Raw genomic sequence first — 20,570 nt, 5'->3', positions numbered from 1 at the left:
GCAGCCCCCAGGCTTCCTGCCAGCAAGGAGCTGAGTTCTGAGGCCCAGTTTTTAGCACCAGCTTCTCCAGACCTCTGGAGAACTTTAAGCCATCAGTGGTGATTGCCCTTTTTCCATAGCAAGGAACATGTGTTAAATATAAGGAAATACCAAAAAGAGTCACCAAACTCAGCTGTTTCCTTTTTGTTTTTTTGTTTTTTTTTATAGTAAGGAGAGAAAAGCTTTCTGAAATTTTTTCTCCTACAAGAGGAATGCTTTGTAATGCTGATTTGTCTCTTAAGCTTCCTCTGAAATGTCTTTGAGAAAGAAATGAACCCTGAGGCAGGATCGACATGAAAAGGGAACCGGGAGCAGTGCTGAGCCAGGGGGTTGTGCAAAGGATAAATGCTAGCATGGATATAAGAAGGGATTGGGCCAATTCAAGAAACAGAAATCCATCATGGAGGTGCTAATTTAGAGTTAAATAAAAGATGGGACACAAGCCCTGGTGTGGCTGCAGGTGCTCTCCCAAGACAGGGCCAGGCTCAGCACTGGCACCGCTGGCACCTGGGACTCATCCTGGGGGCAGCTGGGACAAGGCTGCAGCAGGGATGCTGGGATGCTGGAAATCTCTCACTGTTATTTCATCTTCTGCAGAAGGGTGGTATGGCCAGGCAAAATCAGGAAAGAGCCTCCCAAGGGGCAAAGTGATTAACAGATGCTACAGAAGAGCACAGCTCTTGCTGTGACAGCAACCTGGAGCAGCTCTTGGGAGCTGAAGGGAACCCCATTCAACACAGCAAGAGGGACTATTTGTTGTGGCAGGACACAAATGCTAGGGGCAAGGCTCTATACTGTGAATACCAAGCTCATCCTGTCCCCCCAGGCTTTCCTCAGCATACTCCGTGTCTGCTTCTGCCAGCTGCACCTAATTCCTACACAGCTTAGTAAAGTGAGCATGGGATGGCAGCGTGAGGCCCTCTGTAATCTGGTCTCAGCATGCCCCAGGCACAATATTCACCTCTCCACAGCCCAGTTTCCCTGTGTAAATTGGATGATGATGAGATCTGTTGCCACTGCCGTGTTACATCACACGTGTGGTGAGTGATTCATTGCGCGCAGAGCTCCGAGCGCACTCAGGGCTCCGGCAGCTGCTGCTCATTCCAGCACCGTGCCTGGCCATGACTGCAGCCCTTCTCCACCTATCCCTCACCTTCCTCCCATCCCATTTCCTTCAGCCTTTGCCCATCATCTCTGGAAAGGTGGTCTCTGGCCCCTTGGGACGTGACTTCCTGGCAGGTGGGACTTGGCAGGATTTCCATGTCGGAGCAGGAGCCTGGAGCTTCTCCACCCGTGCCTCTGCCCTGCCGTCACCTGCCACCCATCTGCCACGTGCCTGCACATGTGTTCTGTCCTCCCTCGTGCCTGAGTCCCATGGGATCCCAGCAGCTCTGGGGAGATGTGGGATACAATCCTTTTCAGGGCTGAGGGTCTGACTCGCTCCATAGTGAAGGGTGCTGGGATCCAGGAGCTCAGCAAAGAGGGACTAAAGTGTGCCCTGATCAGAGGGCTGGAAATACCTGGCTTGGAAATATGGCATGGAATAACGAGCTGCTGTGCACAGAGCACAAAGTTACAGCAAATCCAAAGGCAAACCAATAAATGCTCTGAGGAGAGCTCAGTTTTAGCGCCGGGCTTTGTTTACAGCAGCCACCAAAAGCTGGGGTGTGGTGAATTTACCATCGGGGCTATTTTTATCTCAGGTGTTCTAAAAGAATACTGCCTTTGAGGAAAAAGCTGTTTCTGGGATGTGCAGGGTTGCACCAGAGATCATGAGGGATGATCATCCAGGCCCCTTTTGTTCTTATAATCTAGGAGCTTCAAGTTACATCACTTAATCTCTTCTTAGAAACCCCAGGGCCAGTGAAACTCAGGTTAATGACTGCTAGAGTTTACACACCCTGGCACCACAAATATTTCTGACTCAATAATTCTTCAACAATTCGTGATGGGATGACAATGAAAGCATCTCCATTGATTTTGTGTGTTCTGCTGGGGCAGGACCATGCTGTTTTCTGAATGATGTGGTGGTAAAAACTCCCATTTCCCTTAAAAATCTGTTTCTCACCATGTATAAGAAAAAAATTGAAGACCACATCAAGGATGTGATTTCTGATAAGCTATGGAAAACGCAGAGCAAAATCAATTAGCATAGTCTTTATGTGGCTAGAAGGGTCTTTCAGTTGAAATATACATGTATACATACATACATGGGCATATATGCATACATACATTTTTCTATCCATCCATATGTATGTATACATACGCACACGTGCACACATGGAATTGTAGAATTGAAGAATGCTAAGGATTTGGAAAGGACCTAGAAGATCATCTAGTTCCAATAGCCTGCCCTGGGCAGGGACACCTTCCATTAGACCAGGTGGCTCAAGGTCTTGTCCAGCCTGGCTTTGGACACTGCCAGGGCTGGGGCATCCACAACCTCCCTGGGCAGCCTGTTCCAGTGTCTCACCACTAAAAAAATTCTTCCAGTGTCACACTAAAAAAATTCTTCCTGATATCCAACCTAAACTTCCTCTCTTTCAGTTTGTACCCATTACTCTTTGTCCTGTTGCTACAGCTTCTCTGGCTGCTCTGAAGGTTCCCCTGCAGGTACTGGGAGGTTGCTGTGAGCTCTCCACACGATCTTCTCTGTGCTGAACAGCCCCAACTTTCTCAGCCTGTCTTCGTGTGAGAGGCACTCCAGTCCTCTTATCAGCTTCACAGCCCTTCCCTGGACGTGCTCCAACAGTTCCACGTCCTTCATATATTGGGGACACCAGAGGCATAGGCAGGATTTCAGGTGGGGTCACACAGGAGCAGAATGAGGGGAATCTGCTGGCCACACTCTGGGGACTCTGCCAGTGACTCTGTGGGACTTCAGTGCTGCACAGCACAGGTAAGCAGACACGGGCACATACACCTGCACACAGGCACACACACACACACACATGCACACCTGCACATGGACACACACCCACACACACCTGCACATGGACACACACCTGCACATGGACACACTTATTAAGAATTAAATTAACACAGCTCATTAAGAATTAAAGTAAACAAACATGACAGCGATTTGCAGGTGACCATGGCTGCGGAAATGCCCTTTAGCCCTTCCTACCCTGCCTGCCAAGCCCTGCTTTGACTTAATGCTGCTGCTCCCAGCACACATCATGGCTCAGCATGAGCTGGGGCAGCCAAAATGCCAGCAGGAATTGACTGAACAGTCCCACAGCATCCTTCTTTTCTTAGTTCAGTCCTTCATGTCTACCTAAAAGCCCCCAGCCAAGAGACTGCAGCCTGCTACCTTTGGATAATGTTTAGCTGTAGCAAATAGGACATTTTGAGGAAGGAAACAATAAATAAATGAGATGCTTTTTTGATAGGTGGAAGCTTAATATACCCAGAATGAGAGTGTAAAGAGATACCACAGTCTCATTAAGCTGATGAACACACCAGACATATTTTGTAAGCCCAAGTCAGTTTCAGGAGAGCTAATAACAATCACCCAACTATCCATCACCATTGATAAATACAGGTTCTTGTCCTCATCACCCTGTGTGCAGGGGCTCTCAGGGCTCTCTTTAATCTTCTGTGCCAGAGAGCAGTTCTATTGTCAGTAACAGTGCTCAGCTCTATGTTCACTTTGTGCTTGCCATCCTTCTCTCTCCAGGAGTTAGCACTGAAACTCCTCTAAATAATAAAATGGAACCTCAGAGCCTCTCCTGTGCAGAAACACTTAGCACCTGATACAGTCTCTGCACACCTGCACATACACACACACACACGCGCGCGCACACACACACACACCTGCACATGGACACACACCGGCACACGGACACACACACACACACACCTGCACACGGACACACACCGGCACACGGACACACACACACCGGCACACCTGCACATGGACACACACCGGCACACGGACACACACACACACACACACCTGCACATGGACACACACCGGCACATGGACACACACACACCTCCACAAGGGCGCGCGCACACACACACACACACACACCTGCACACACCCCTGCGTGCACACACACACACACACCTGCACACACACACACACACACACACACACACACACACACACACACACACACACACACACACACACACACACACACACAAAGGGACTACAACTCCCTCCATGCCCCGGGGCGGGCAGGGGGCGTGGCCCGGCTCGGTCCCGCCCCGCCGGTGTCCGCGCGGTGAGGCGGGGCGGGGGGCGGCGCGCGACAGTCGGTGTGAGGGCGGCGGAGCCGGCGGCGTCCATCGGCATCGGCTGCTGCTCCGCGGCCGCTTCTCGGCAGCTGCTCCCGCTGCTCCCCGCCTGCGGCTCCAGCACCGGCCCGCCGGAGGTGAACGCTCTGAGGCTTCTCCCCTTGTCGCCCAGTCGGAACTATCGCCGTCCGTGCGGCCGTGAGGAGGCTGAGGCTGCCCCTTCCCCCCGCTCCCGGCCTGCCGGCGTGGGGTGCCTCTTGTGCGCGTTTCCTTCCTCCCCGCGGTGAGTATCGCGCCTGTCGCGACACAGCCCCATCCCCGCGCCGCTGCCGCAGGGCTGGGGGGGCCTGCCCCTTCCCTGCCTTCCTCGGGCTCCTTCCTCCCCTCCCGCCGCCCTGCGCGCTGTGTACTGCGCCTCGCAGGGCTCCCTTGTTGTGGTTGCTCCTAAAATAATTCTCCTTTCTTTTCTTTTTTTTTTTTCCCCACCGGGATTTGGGAAGTTTTTGTCTTTTATTTTATTTTGCCTTTTTTTTTCTCTTAGTCTTTTTTTGTTTAATCTTTTTTTTTTTTTGCTTCCCACCCGCCCGGAGTTGGCCGCGCTCTGGGGCTGAATGTGCTGGGGAAGCTCTTTGTCATGGAGCGGCTGCCGAGCCGTCTGCCCTCGGGAAAAACATCACTTGAAAAAAATTAGGAAAAAAAAAAATCGCGCAATACTTGAACATCAGAGTTCTGTTGAATTCGGGGGTGGATGGGTTTTTTTGGCGGGGGTGGCGATATGTGTGTATTTTTTGGGGGTGAGAGCGAGTTCTCCCCCCGCCTCCCCCGCCAAGTCCATTGATCGCCGACTCCCGTGCCGGAGCGCGGAATGGGAGCTGCACGCAGGCGGGTGACAACAAAACAAAGGGGGATTTTGTTTGGCTGTTGTTAACCTGAAAGATCTTTCTGGGAAAGCTTGCTTCTTTTTCTTTGGATTTTTTTTTTTTTTAATCCCTAGCTCTTCCAAATTGGATGATGTTTTACTCTGGAAAAATCTAGCTGGGCGGTGGGTAAGTTGTGTCTTTGATTTTAAGATTCTTGGGGGAATTGCAGCGTTTCTCTCCCATCTCCTCAGCCCTGGCTCTTTTGTGAGCAGCCCGCCGTCCAGCGCAACTTGTGTCCGGTTTTTCTTTTCACTCTTGCTTTCACCTAGTTAAATAATATGTTTTCACGATCTAGTACGAGGGGGACATGTCTGCCTGCAACAGCTGTAGAGAAGCTATTCAAAAGGCAGGGAAGAGAAGGACCAGTTGTGTTTTTTAGCTGAATAATTTTCCTCTGAAAAACGGTATATTTTAAAGTAGTCACGTTTTTATACCGGAAGCATTTTTCTTGCCCCTACCCCCCTTGTTTTTGTTTTAAATGCCACCTCGAAATCTGCAGCTACTTCCCCTCTGCAAAATGCAGCTTCTGGAATACACGCGAGCAAAAAGCAGTCTGGCTGTAATGCTGCTGTTTCTGGCCTTACAGGCCACCCCTTTTTGGTATTTTTTTCTGGGACTCTTCTGCCTTGAAAACACTACTTGGTAAGGAAAATTACAGAGCCTTTCAACTAGCTAGAAGCTGGCGCTCCTACATCTGAAGGACGATAGGTTTTTTTTTTTTTTTTTTTTTTTTCATTTTGAACGCGTCTGGGAGGCGGGGGAGACCCGGGGGAAAAAAAGCCGTTTCCGGTTTCTGTTCAGCAGCGTTTCGGATTTTTTTTCCCACAAAGAAGCAGCCAGATGACCTGTTGATGACACATCTTGAGTTGCTTTTTGTTCCAGAAGGCGCCTCTGTAGGTTAGTGGTGATGGACGGGCTGCCCACATCTTCGTTTGCATGTGTTGTTGTGCGGTCTGCGCGGCTTTGTAATGTTTTAGGCCGACAATTTTGGAGTGAGTAATGTGGAGCCGAAGTTTAGACGTCTGCCCAGGACATTTCCCCCTTTCCTCTCCACCACAGTCCTTTCCCCCATGAAAAAGCGTGGCTTGCTGAAAACTGAGCATTGGTAGTTGGAAAATTAGGCTCTCTTGGTGCTGTGCGAGAGAAGTGTCCTAACTCTTTGAAGTCGTGTGAATGGCCTGGCAGGAAGCTTTAGGAATGCATTTTGGTAGTATGTAGGTTGCTGCTGGGTACCTTAAGCTTCAGCATCTCCTATTTCAAATGAATTAAACATGTAGGAGCACCTACTGTTACGCTGAGTAAAGTCGTGTAACATGTGCCTCATGAATGTTTCCATTCTTACTAAACACTGGAATGTATTTCTCAACACAGCAGGTCACCGTGCTAGTGATCATCTTAGAAATTTACATTTTGAGTAACTACTAGGGTAATTCCAGTTAAAGAAAAATTTATTGTACTACCTTTGCTACGACCATTTTGTATTTTGGAGGCAATATGGGTTTCTATTAAGAAACCAGACGTGGAAAACAGGATCCTTTCACTTCAGCATTTATAGCTAGTGGCTGAGTTTGTAGTTACAAAATAGAGGATCATGTGCTTGGAGCCAGTGGTATTTAAAACTCTTATTCATTTGTAAGGAGCTAATTACAAGTATTTTTTGATATAAAATGTCTTTTCAGTCAGGAACTCTGGAATACAGGAAAGTGGAAAACCCAAAGCTGTTGTAGATGCTAATCCATGCCCTGAGCAAAAAAAGGGAGAATGAGGGTGTTTCCTAAGAAATCAGTCACCTTTAAGTGCGTACTTGTAAGAGAAATTACACCGTGATCAGCAATTCCTGCTGGCTGCCAGTAATTGGAGGTACTTGTTGCTGGCTGGTCACCGTGCTCCTTGCTGGTTAGATTGTAAAAGTTTTGACTGAACACCAGGATGAAAAAGTCCAGCTCCTTTGCCTCCCAGACGTTCATTCCTTGATCTCCACATTCACAAGCGTGCTGACAAACTGTCAGAGGAAGTGACAGCAAAGACACGGGGTAGGAAGTAGGTCAGCACGGCTGAACGCTGCTGAGTTTCAGTGGAAAAACGTGAGCATGTTTCCATCTGATCTTGTTTCTGTTTCCTTTCAACCTGCCGGTTAGCAGGGTGCACCAGGAAGTGTCACACTGCTGCTGCAGCTCCCCAGTCCTACTGAAATTAATGTTGCACCTCCAGTCAGGCCCAGTTAGTCTACCTGGGTGAAAAGATTGATGGGGAGGAAAGTCAAGCAGCAATTTAGTTATGAAAAATGGTGTCAGGCAAAGCTGTAGTGGCTCTGTGCCTCTCAGGAAGTGGGGGGCAGGTTGTGGATGCATTTCCCTGTCCCTGTACTGCTGTGGGCTCTCCAGTGGTTGCTTTGGGTGGGCTGGGACAATAGGGGAGCATCATAGCACGTTTGTTGTGGCCTTAACATTTTGTAATGGCAATTAGTAGCTACAACTGATTGTGTTTCTTCTTTAAAATGTTTGAATGTATGTATTCAAAAGCCTGCCTTTCAAGTTAAAAAAGATGGAAGCTCTTTTTCCTGCTAGAAATACTTCTGAAACTTAAAAAAAAGGCAAGCTCTACTTGTTTCTGCCTTCTGCTAAAAGCAGTAAAAACTCTTTGACAATAACTTGATTTGCAGAAAAATGAGTCTTGCACACTATGAGTATGCTGTCTCACAAGTATCCTTTATTTTTATTGGTTTGAAAAGAAGCTTTTCCTTCAGGTAGGCAGAGGTTCTTGAGTGCTTTGCACGAGTGAGTGCACAGCTTTTGGGCTGCCTAGGTGTGCCCTGTGGCATGGCCTTCTTTTGCTGACCCATGTGACGTGATTTGGAGCACCAAATGTTCCTGGCTGCTCAAAGTGCCCTTTCTGGAATAACCCTGTATGGTGAGGCATTGTGAAATAGCTGACTGGAAGCTCCAGGCTTTGCAGGAGAAAGTGTTGTCCCCTGCTGGCACCCTGTGCTGGAGGTGGGTGCTCATCAGCACCAGTCCTGCTCCAGCAATGTCTCCTGGCTGCCGTGTGAGGTGGCACTTGGGGACGTGGGCTCGAGTGTGAGCGAGTCAGCAGCTTGTTTGGTTGGGGCTGAGTGCAGTGCCTGGCTGGGAGTGTTTGGTTAAGGATTGATGGTATCCTCTGGAGCCTGCCATGCAGGAGCACAGCTCAGCTCAGGAACAGGTAATAAAAGTTAATCTGCTGACCTTGCTTTTAATCCATGCTGCTGGATTTAATCACAGGGACTTGAATGCCACCCATGGTACTTATGTAAATGCTGAATTTTGGGCTTGAATCTCATACTCGAGAGCAGAGTGGACTAAACCTTGCAGTGAATTTCTGTCTGTGGTTTCAGGAGTGGGAGTATCCTATAATTTTACTCTTCTAATTAAAGCTATATTGCAGTTTTTAGATTAGAAGCGGTCAAAACCTCTCACTCTGGTCCAGTAATTATATTCCTGTCAGGAAGAGGATTTGTTCAATTCACACTCACTTTCCTTGTTCGCCTGTATATGTTGTAGAAGAATTGGGATGTGTGTCAGTGCTGGCTCCAAATGCTCTTGGTCTGCCTTGGTGTTGGCTAGACAGCCATGCCAACCAGATGGTTTTCTGTGCCAGCCTTGTTTGTAGAAGTTAATTGCATAAATGTGTTTTTAGAAGGGAGAAAAGCATTCCTTGTGAGAAGTTGTTTTTTTTTTTTTTTTTTTTTTAATAGTACAGAGATATTTGGGGCAGAGAGATGCTGGTCTGGCTACATCAGGGTGTGTGTATATGTGTAAACAGCAAGGAGGGTATTGAAGGACTGTGGTTAAAAAGGGCCAAACCAGAAATGATCTCTGGAATATTTTTTTTTGTTATTATTAAGGGTGGTTGATAATATGAATAGCTACTAGATAATATTTTGTGGATTTATTGAGGTTTTGTGTGACTGGGATATATGAATGTATAGGTACTTGCGGGTTATGGGTTTGGAGTAAGTTAGTAAAGTAGGATTCTGTAGGGGATAGTTTGTTGGAGCTAGGACTTGAAGATACAAAATCAGAAAAATACCCCAAAGCAACCAAAACCCAGAAAAATAATAAAGCACAAATCCCTGCCTACGCAGAATTTTCTTCTAAGTAGACCACCATCAATGGGTCTTTTCCTTCCATTGCCAATTGATTCACCTGTCTGGATGTACTTAACTGCTTCTGTTTCAAATTTGTAATGTTTCTGTAACTATATAACCCTTTGGGTTTTATTACAAATGCTTAAAAATGCTTTTTTCTGAGCTGGGGTACCTCTTTGCCTTACTTGATGGACAAGGTGGGGAATAGAATTTGAATTTGAGGGCACTGATTTGGTTTTTGTTGAGAAGACACTTGAGATTTGACATGGGTGGAGCTCAAGGCCTGCAAGAATTTGTGAAGGCATAGTGAGGAGAAACTTGGTGATGTGATTTGTACATCTCACACTGCCCTGCTTGTCTTTTTAGTGTTTCTGCTTAATTATCTGAACCATGCAGTGAGCAACTGCAAAGTTGCAGCTGTTGGGTTGGTTTATCCCTGCCAGCTTATCCCCATGGATGGTAACCCCTTGGTCTGGACCAAAACCACAAATGGCTTCATTGTTCTTTGTGTCAGGGCAGTCAAACTGGCATCTCTGGGTTAGGTCCAGCTTGAAACATTTCACCCAGCTGGCCATCTTTGCCCAGGAATTCATCAGTGATGTGTGGAACAGCTTGCAAGGCACCTGGGTAGAGCTGTGGGGTTTAGGAAAGCCCCTCCTGTGCCTGTGCAGCCTGCACATAGGGCCCCCTTAAACATCACATCCTTTGGGGCACTGCAAGGCAAGGTTTAACCAGTCTCAAAGCTAGGCTGGGGCTTCCATATATTTGCGGTTCCTTTCCTTGTGTTGAGATCATGCCTTTCCAAATGCCCACTTTCTCTGTTTCCAGATCCTCCAGATCCTTCTGCTTTTAATAGTCTAGCTGTATTGAACAGTAAAGACTTGATTTTTAAAATCATACAAGCTTGGGTACTGCATCTGTATTTTCTTTGTCCTAAGATACATTGTTCATGTTAAATGATAAAAGTCGCCCCTGAAGAATTTCTGCTAAGAAATCTCAAGGCTCCTCTTCTCTTTAAGTGTTAATAGGTATACTTAGATTTTTGTCTTACACTACCTTAATATCCTTTCCACTTATCTGAAGCAGTTGTAGTTCCATGCAATATTTTTTCAAGAATAATTATTGTCTTAATCATCATTTAACACAAGTTTCAACAGGGAAAATAAGCAATGATCCTTATGTCAGATCATGGAGCTGAACTGTTTATTTGGTATGAGCTTAGGGGTAAAAATGCTCAATTCATCATATATGGAGGCTTACTATAACTAATTTACTTACTTTTAAAGAACTTGTTGCTCATTTTGCTTTTTTAATGCACCTCTTGGGATAAACTGCTATATTCTAAAAATGTCAGTTCTGTAATTTCCCACTAGTTTTTTTTTTCTTTGTTTGGTTTGCTTTACTCTTTTCTGAGCCACTTCAAATACTCTGAGGAGTGCTCAATGTGGAAGAAAGTAAATGCAGGTAGATATTTGAGTTGCTGTGTTTGGATTGCTGCTGTACTTTAAAGTTAGCAGAAGATGACTTTAAACTTCTGTGCTGCAGTGCATGAGAGTGAAGTGGCTTTGGCCCTTACTAATATTGGAGGCAGGGTATGTGTTCCCTCCTGGATTTGGGTCTGACTCCTTTTTGCTGGGCAACTGCCATCTTTTGAATTTAGGAACATGCTACAAAACCTTCTGATAGAAGCTGGGAGAGTTCCTCCTTGTGTCAGAAACTAGAGTAGTTGACTCAATATTTGAGAAGCCAGAGTTATGGCCTGTTCAACCAATACTGCTATTTTGATCTTCATGATCAAGCTTTTGTGGTAATTAGGTTTCAGATTTAGGATGCTACTTTCAGAAGTCCACAAAAAACTGTACCATGCCCACAGGTGGCATGAGCACACTGTGTGTGCAGTTGAATAGTTACAAGGGGAGAAGGTAATAGTCCAGCTGTAAATCAAGCCATTGTGGTAACACCTAATTTCAGCAGCCACTAATTCTTGGGGTACTTATTTAATGTGCTTTCAATAAAGAGCTGGGAGGCAACCAGCTTGAATGGCCTGAAACTTCGAGACAGTCAGTTAAAAAACTGCTTTTTAACAGGGCAGAGGTGTGACAGCTCTGCAGTAGGCAGTGCAGAGAACCAGAAGGCCCAAGAGCAGACACTTAATGTTTCATTTGTTCTTTTTCTCATGTGGTAATATTGAGGCAGATTGTGATGGTAGCGCTGACACTTCAGATAAACACTGCTTCCTGCTCCGGGCTGCTGTCCTTGTCTCTTAAAGTTCAAAGATTGTGTTTTAATACACACATATATATACACACACACACACACATATCATATCATATCATATTTTTTATAACTGCACTTCATACCCTGGGATTATTAGACCAAGCCTTAGACAAATTGCAATGCATATTAGTCTGAAGACAGGTGATCACCCCTTTGTGCTTTCATGGCCAAGTCATCATCTCTTGATTCCTGTGGTAGGTGGATCCATCATACTGGGTTTTTGTTTTTGTTTTTTCTTTAATAATAAGGTAATTGCTATGCTGCTGGTAGCCCACATCAGTTGTTTTAGTATTTATTAGGTGCTGCATTTGGTGGGTGTGAAATACCATTCCAGTTGAGCTTTCCATTTTGGTGCAGCGTGAGCTGTTGCCTATTGGGTGAGGTTTCTGTAAGCTGCTCAGGGTTGTTCCTAAGGGCTGGAGTGTGCCATGGTGAGAGAAACAGCTTTGTGGGGGTTTTTCTCTTGTCTATTTTGAAAGAAGTGATGAATTACTGTATTAAGGCTGTCAGCCACCTGCTGAAGTTGAGGAACTGAGCTTGATCATGCAGGTAAATAAATGCAGAAATAGCTTTTATTTCTATCCTTTTTTTTTCCTTGCACGTGTGCATATTTATGCAGTCAGTATTGTGGCCAGTATTTTAGGCTTGTCAGAAAGTTTCTGAGCAGCAGATGTGAACATAGGGTAGGTTCTTGTACCTCTCACTGCTGGCTGAGAAAGGTCAGGGTGCTCTAGTAGGAAGTGTGGGCTTACAAACCATTTGTGACTTAGATACAGCAACTACTTTTGAATTCCTGTGCCAATATATATGGGCTATTTAATTTTTTCCTCACTGAAATAAGCATTCATATATCACTTTGAGATGTGCATAGACAGCAGGAGGAAGCTCTGCCTCGAGAGGAGAAGCGTTACAAGTTTTGTTGCTTTTCTCTTACTCCCCCAACTTTGGGGAGGGGCTCATTCAAGTTGCCAAGTATAAACAGGAGCAGAGAGAGGAGCCTGATCCAAAAGGTGAGGGAAGAGTTAATGCTTAGGTTAAAGCCAAGAGAGGTCAGTCATGGGGAGGAGTGAATATTATCATGTTAATTATCACGTGTCCTGTGTCTTTCAGTCTCTTGAGTCTTACAGTCTCCACAATAGCAAGTATTGCAGACATTCTGCTATTATTTTACAGCTGTTAATGAGGAGGAGTAAAAGTCACATTTATCTGGCTGCTTTATATAGTTCATAACCTCAATCACCAAGAAATAACAGCTTTAAAGATTCAGATAGTGCTTGGCTAACATGTAGAGAGATGGCATGAGTTTCTTGCCTCACTTAGGGCTGGTGTCAAGTGTAGCATTGCCTATTTCTTCTCTTGCTGCTCCAGTTTCCCAAGCAGGGCTGTGGCTGAGCCATAACAAAGCTGGAATTGTGCTCTGCTCTCCTGTTCAGTTAGCAAAGAGCACAGGACATGGGAGAAGGCAGGGAGAGGAACCTGTGTGCTGGGATGGTGCAGGATGTCTCCAAAGCCCCACATGGATGGCAGGCTTGTCTCTTTTTTGTCCTTATTTTAAGAAAGGTAAGGAACTCACAGGTGTGTTGATTCTGAATTTGTTAATGTTTGGAATCTGCTACAGAAATGCAAGTAACTCTTCAGCTACTAAAGCTACAAACCTTGCTCTGCTTTGAGGCATGTAAACTAATGAAGTACCAACAAATGGGAAGGGGGGTGAAAAAAATGACAGTGCAGCCTGAGTTCTCTCAGTTCAGGCTTCCCATTTTTCTTCTGCTTTCACTGTGTCAGATGTTCAGAAGTGTCACCATGACTGAGGACCGGGCTGAAAGCTTACATGAGGCACAAACCTGATGCTGAGCAGGAAAGCACAGCGTTTTGGAATGTGGGGAGGTCTAACATCTGTTTGTACCCTTTTGTCACAAGTGGAAGGGATTACAGAATGACAAATAGTGATTCTTTGCCAATGGGCATGGGTTCCATTCAGCATAGCACAAAGCATGCCAATTAGATTTAATACAAATGTTCCCTCAGAAAGATCACCTTGATTTAATTTTTTTTCAGATGCATAAAGTAGAAATGAACTGTGGCTCTCTGTTTGTTCTTTAAAGACTAAATACTATATTTCTGGCTCTTGGCAGACATTGTCCACAAGTACTTCATGTTCCATTGGGCTTATGCCAAATTTAATGTACCATGTGTACTGAAAGCATCAAAACCAGACTTACTTTAATTTTAGATTTTACAGTTACTGTTGTTGATTTTTCTTAGAGCTGTTCCATCCAATCTGCTATCATCTTAATTTTGGTCCCTGCAGGAGTTTGGGGGAGAACCATGACAGTCTTTATTTGTGTGGCTAGGGAGTGTTCATGTCATTGAGAGCTGTAGATCAGACATCTCTGCAGTGGCCAGACTCTCCATTTGTAGGAGCTAAATCAGCACACTGTGTTATTTGTGAGCTCTTTTCTTCAATACTGACTGATATGTTGTTACTGAGGACAGTGTTAAAAGCAGAGTCTGTCAACCATCTTTCAAGAAACTTGATTTTAATAAAATCCTGAGACAGGAAGCTGAATGTACCAAAAATTGTAAACTTTGGTTTTTCAGCACTTCCTTACTGTATGAATAGAAAGAAGCCTGAGAGAAAGACCTTGAATTTTGAAGAGACAAAAAAGGATGAGGTAGGGGAGAGAAGCAGAGCACAAGTGGGAATTGTGGTAGGTAGACAAAGAAAGAAAGGAAATAACTGAGGGAAAGAATAGGATAAAGTGCAAAACTTACAACCAGTATGGGCTGGAGCATTTGTAATGCTACAGTCCTTAGGTCTGCCTATCCCTGCCTGACAGCTGTGTCTGCTGGCCACAAATTTTGGCTCTTCATCTTTTTATTTTCAACCCTCAAGGCCAAGTAGCTATGCATAAGCATGGCTTCTGGCCAGGTGGCTCATAGCACTGAGAGTGGAACAGGATTCCCCTCCATTGTGTTGATGTGGAGCAGCATGGCATTTGGTGAAACCTGGGTTTTCCCTTTCACTCCTCCTGCTGAGGCTGCAGTCTGGTTTCTGCTTTGCAACTTTAACAACTCTAGCAGAGGGTAAAGTTGCTCAGTGCTTCAGAGACCTACATCAGAGTGGGGAGTCTCTCTTGATAGAGACTGAAAATCACAATGTGTTCTACATTCCCTGTTAATAATTATCCTTGTAGTTAAAGTATGTGGGAATTCCAAGTGAGTTTGTATTGTAAGCTTAACCATGGCAGTTGGTGGTTTTTCTTAGACCTCACTCTTAAGCTGAAGTACTAAGCATGGGTTTAAGTCAGGTGTCTAGTTCTCAGCCATAGTTTATATTTCAGACTTTACTTCATCTCAGAGATACTGATGAGTTTTGGGAATGCTACTTAAGCTTTGACAATCTTCAGATATTATCTCACAATCTTCAGAGACTGTATTTTGTGACCTACACCTGTCTTCTCCTTCCACTCCCAATAGTGTACTGGAGTCTCTGTTGGGGGCTGTTTGGTTTCTGCAGGTTATCTTTGCCAGGCAGTGTCAGAGGATGCTTTCCCATCATGCAACCAAGTGACCAGTTCAGAAGAATTGTTGGTGGAAGAGTTTTCCAACTGGACCATAACCTGTGTTAATGTTGGTGTATCCCAGGTTTTATTGTAGCAACTGATTATGGAGGTGCCTTGCATTAGTGTGAGCAGACAAAATACTGCCATGGGAAGAAAAGAAGTGTACAGGAAATGACTAAGCCTTGATGAAGACAGAACTATAGATTGTTCCAAGTGTGTTTTTGTAGCTGAGACAGAATTTTAATTTTTTTCATTTGTTGCTGTTACTGTGCTTCTTTTCAAGCTTAATTTTACAACATCCTTCATAAAAGCTTAGTTTTAACTCCATATGCATGCTAATAAGATTATTGCTGTGCTAAGCAGTCTTTTACTGATGAATATAAATTCTGCTACTTAAAAGAACAAAAGTTGAATAGAAGAATGAATATACAGAAAACAAAGTTAGCTCTAGTTAAAAATGGGAGTAGACTTTCTTTGTTTATCAGATTTAACGTAGCTTTTAAGTACTGCTCAGAAATAAATTATTTCCTGTTCTCTCACTATTAATTAGTCCATGCATTTAAAAATGCACAATTTTACTATTTTTCTGGAAATGAGCACAGTTATGTGGAAGGTGGTCCCAACTCTTGGTTCCTGTCATCTGTTGAGGTGCCCTAATCACTGAGTAAATCCAGTTGGGAAACAGTCTGAAGGGTGGGTCTGTGGAAATCATGGTTGAGCAGAACCTTGTGCCATAGCTGCTGGGCCACAGGCAGGCCTGCTGCTTCTGCAGGCAGCAGTGCTTTGTGCCACCTTGAAATTGTTTAACTGCAGAATGTGTTCCTGCTATATGTTAGCAACTGAGGTCAGGCATTCCTGCAGTCATGGAAATAGGTGATAAATAACAGCTCTGTGATGCAGGGCTTCTGTCTTTGCATGCAAAGCTCATGCCTCTGTGCTAGTGGCCAGGTTTGTCAATGAAGAGAAGAATTTAGAAGGGAACTCTGGAGTTCATCTGATCCAACTCCCCTTACTCTTAAGTAGTTTGAAGTTAAAGCCAGCCCTTTCATCCCTTTATTTTTCATGGCTTTGAGTAACACACAGCCAGGGTGTCGGCTGACAGCACTTGTCTAATGCTTACCTGCAAGAACATATTCTTCAATTTCAGTGAATTCTGAGCACACCAACTGGCAACTGAATCCCCTCAATGTTGAAGAACTGAGCACTTGAGCTGCTTTGCACTAGGAGTACTGACTGGAGAGAAGGGTGTACGCTGTGTTCAAAGACATGTTTATTGTGGGAGACACTGAGCCAACCTCTAGGAAACCATTCCTTACAGTGGCTGTGAGCGACAGGTGGATCTCCTACCTGTGCCTCTGCCGGCTGACAGTTCTCAATTGCAGATGGGGATGGGGCTTAACCGCGTGGTCTCACTCTGGCTTTCTCTCGCAGTGTTGAAAACCGTTCGTGCCTGCAGTAGCAGCTAGCTGAGCTCAGCTCTCTGCCAGCACCGGCCCGTGCCCTCCCGCTGCGCGCCGGGCTTCGGGTTATGTATCGTAAATCCAAGTGGAAGCGCGGGTACAATCTCGAGGGGCTTGCACACGGTGAGTTTGCATCTGCACACTTGTTCTACCAGAACCGACTTTTTAAATTGCACGTGAACTTCTTTTCAGATTTTTCATCTAGAGAATTTGGTAACTACTTCTAGAGTTCCTTTCAAATAGAGCTTTTATTTACCTCTGGGAGAGTTTGATTGAGATAAGCTGCAAAAAGTACAAGTGTGGAACAATACAAACTATTTCTGTTGTCTTGCTGTAGCTATCTGTAAAGGTATTTGTTCTCTAATCACTATTTTTTTAAAAGAAGTAGAAGAGAATGCTTTAATTAGTTCATTGGATAATATCTCACTACAGCAACCATAGCTTTTATAAAATGCAGGTTATTAGTGACATGCCTTCTAAACTGTGCCAAAATTACTTTCTCATGCCCTAATGTTGGAGTTCTACCTGAGGTTATTTCCAGAGGCTCTGATACAATATTTAGTGCCTGATGAGAGTGATGCCTTCTCCATCCCGTCTCTCTGGACTGTGCACACATGTAGCTCCCCCTCCCCAGATATGAGCTATGCAGTCCTTGGCCTGTCTTTACTCCAGACCTGCTAACCAGAGTTTTTCCATGAGCTGAGTTTTCTCACTAACTCAAGAGAAACAAATTAATTGTGGGAGTTTCCTTAGAGGTTCAGGGAGCTGTGCCTAAAGTTTTGTTATTAGACTGACTGTATATCCTTCTGATGTGGTAGACTTCAAATTCTTACATTCACAGGCAAAGCTAGAGAAAGCAATGCATCTGTGGCTAGTTCCCTTTCCTTGGCCCTCTGGTTTGAGGACAACAGCTGCTGCCTTCTCTCAGTATTGCTTGAACCAAAGTAGTAATGTGTTGTGAGAACATCAACTTTACCTTGCTTAGACCAGTTTGCAAGTGGAGTTAATGTTAGTGAAATTGAGAGTACAAAGGCTGTGATTATTAGTGAGAGGACTTTTGGCACATAACTTTGAAAACGTTTATAGTTTTATTTTACATCTCAGGGGATTGGAGCAAATAGGCATGAGATGCTAATCATAATAATGTTTTTCATGATCAAAGCTATCAGTACTTCAATGGCTGCTATTTCTGTTTCAACTGCCAAAGTCCTGAAACTGGTTATGAGCAGTCAGTATTGGTGGTTAACAGCCTGAAACATTTTAGGTATGGGAAATACCACTTGATTATTCAACATGAGTTTGCTGACTTGAATTCATGCTGCATATTTATTTTAGTTCCTGATCAGCCCTGTATTTCACTGTGCCTCTTGATTTTCTGTCGAGTTTCTATCGTGAGTGAGTTCTTAGTCCAAAATGCCTTAACTCTGTCAGTATGTTTCAAGGGGAAGCTCAAGAGATAGTGCAGTATGGTCTAGACCTTTAAAAGTAATGTAGGTGTTACAGCTTTGTTTTATATACTTGAGAGTCTCCTTGGAAAATGCATTAGGAAGAAGTTTCTGTCTAATGAAACATGGTGGTCAGAGAGGACTTGCTGTGTTCAGGTACTTGTACATAGGCCAAAAACACTTGGAAAAACTCTAGGAAGAGCTGTGAAACAGTGTTGGAGCTGGTGGCTTCAGAAGCTGGAGAGTAGCTGGCATTTATGTGCTTCATCTCTTGAGAGAAGCAGTGCACAACTTAAATACTGTACCTGACAGAGAACATTGTCTCTGACGGCACTGTAATTATTTTGAAGGTCTGGGGCTTATCCAGAATCAGAGTGGTGAATTAAATTACATGTGCAGCCAAGATTTGCTCTAGTACAGTCTTGCATAGGTAGGCTGATAGTGATCTTGCTTATGCTTGCTGACTGCAGTTGCCTTCAGTGCAGCTGAATCCTTACTTAGCTGCATAACTGGGCCCAAGTGTCAGGTTTGGTGAAGTGACCTGGTAGATGACGGAAAACAGAATAGGGGCTTCAATTTCTTAATTTCTTTTCCTTACTTAGCATGCCTTTTCTAGGGTTTTTGGGTGTTTTTTTTTGGAACAGTATACTTAGAAACAAAGTCAGTCAGTACAATTGATCATCTGCTAATCAGATGAGGTACAAATCTCAGTTTTATTTTTGTGAAACATTGGGAAGGTTTAATATAGTAATAAAAAGAGAGAGAGAGAACTAAGTCTGTTGCTTTGACAGGCAATGATCCTTCCTTGCTGACCAGTACCTTAGCTGTTCCAGCCATGGCATGATGTAGTTTTATTTTTTTAACAATGGCTTTATTTAGATTATCCTTTTAACTAATGGCTTTGGCATGCTTTAAAAAGACACTAAAGGAAGAGTATCTTATTGCAGAATTCCAATCTGGGCTAAACTTACAGGCTGCAAGTATTTTTATTTTTTAAAATTTAATTAGAGAATCTTCGTTTGTGACAGTAAAAACCATCTTTGCAGCATGTTGAGTTTGCAGGCATTTACCTGAAAGACTGAAGTTCTGTCAAAAGATTTGGTCTTCTGTATGCTGGAGCTGGTTTAGATTACTCTGTGCATTTGTGGTCAATCAGAGATTTCATGTTGCTTTCAATTAACAAGAAAGCTTTTCTTATGATCTTTAATTTCAGTTGGCTGCCACTTCTCTGGGAGTTTTGACTATGATATTTCAATGCCCCTTTGTGTTAGGCCTTCTGTTATCTCTGCTTAACTTTTGTATTCTGGACTTTTTTTTTTGCCAGTAAAGATAAATCTTGCTGCTTCAGTGTACACAATCACAGTGGTATTGTTTTGGGGGTGAATTGCAGCCTTTCTTTTTCTTACACCATTGTTATGGTCTAGGTAAACTTGTATATTAAAAGTTAAGGAATAAGCACCATGTTCTGTCTTTGGGAAACAAAGATATTTATTTAAATGTATTAATAAAAATAATTAGTAAGTAACATGTGAGAGTGTTCATATTGCTGGATGAGGGAGGATGACTGGAAGAGACAGGACCAGCTGTGAAAAGAAATCCAGTCATTCCTAAACTCAAACCCCTTCATGTTAGGCTCAGTCCTCTTTTTAAAAAGAAAAATCTAGAACCAAGTAAAACAGAGTTAGTCCTGCAGCTGGGCTTTGGCAAATCCTAGTACAGCAAATGTGAGGGTGCTTAGTTGTAAGTTTTAATAGCAGAGGCAATAAAATTCAGGTCTCTGTCACAAAACTGGGAATGTGCAGCTGTTCCCAAAAGTGGTGCTTTGCTCCATGGGCACCAAGCTCGAACTCAGTTCTTGTTGGGCAGGTTTCAGGGCTGAAAGTTTGTGTCAACAGCTACATATCTGTATTTTGCCCATAATATTTACATCACTCTTTTGAGTAAATGAAAAACTGTATCTTATTTCTGATATGAGAGGGCTACTATAACTGTTAGATTTTAAGCTTAGGCCACAAATTGGTTTTAAAGTGGAGACTTTTATAGAAAATAGTTTTTTTGTGCTTACCTGTTTTTATTGGTTTTGGGTTTTTAAAAAAAATTCTGCAATTTAAATTAAGTTCCTCCCTTCTAACAAGGAAAAAAGCCTCAGCTTGGAAGTGATTACTAAAATAAAAATACTTCACCTCAGAAACTAATAAAATTATTAGACCCGATATATTCCTCATGTTGGTTTTGTAGCATTGTGTAGTGTTGATAATGTGTCAGAGTGGCTGACCTTGCATCTTTTTGTCCTAGCAGTCATGTTTGCACACAAGGAAAACTATTATAAAATCGAGGAGAGCAGGCTTCTGACAGTGCTCTGGTTATTTGTATGGTTCAAGGTTTATTTTGGGGACATTTAATCCACACACTTCCATAAGTGAAATGCTAAAAGTGCAGAATGACTTCAGTGTTTTTAAAAGTTGAGGTACAACAGTGGCTGCTAAGCCAGA

At 43.9% G+C, this 20,570-nt stretch overlaps 1 protein-coding gene across 2 annotated transcripts in view; it reads left to right on the top strand.

Moving 5' to 3' along the window:
- Positions 1 to 4,319: 4,319 nt before the first annotated feature.
- PELI1 (pellino E3 ubiquitin protein ligase 1) overlaps positions 4,320 to 20,570 on the top strand; it is a 42,850-nt gene continuing 26,599 nt past the window's right edge. The window contains exon 1 of one of the 2 annotated variants that reach the window (XM_058801244.1): positions 4,320 to 4,567. The gene's annotated coding sequence lies outside the window, so the exon portion shown is untranslated. Of the gene's footprint in view, positions 4,568 to 16,704; positions 16,757 to 20,570 lie in introns of those variants that run through there. The other variant, XM_058801243.1, reaches the window with a different exon arrangement.

This window comes from Ammospiza caudacuta, chromosome 3, assembly GCF_027887145.1.
Source record: "Ammospiza caudacuta isolate bAmmCau1 chromosome 3, bAmmCau1.pri, whole genome shotgun sequence".
NCBI classification, from domain to species: domain Eukaryota; kingdom Metazoa; phylum Chordata; class Aves; order Passeriformes; family Passerellidae; genus Ammospiza; species Ammospiza caudacuta.
This window is presented reverse-complemented; position numbering and strand designations above follow the sequence as displayed.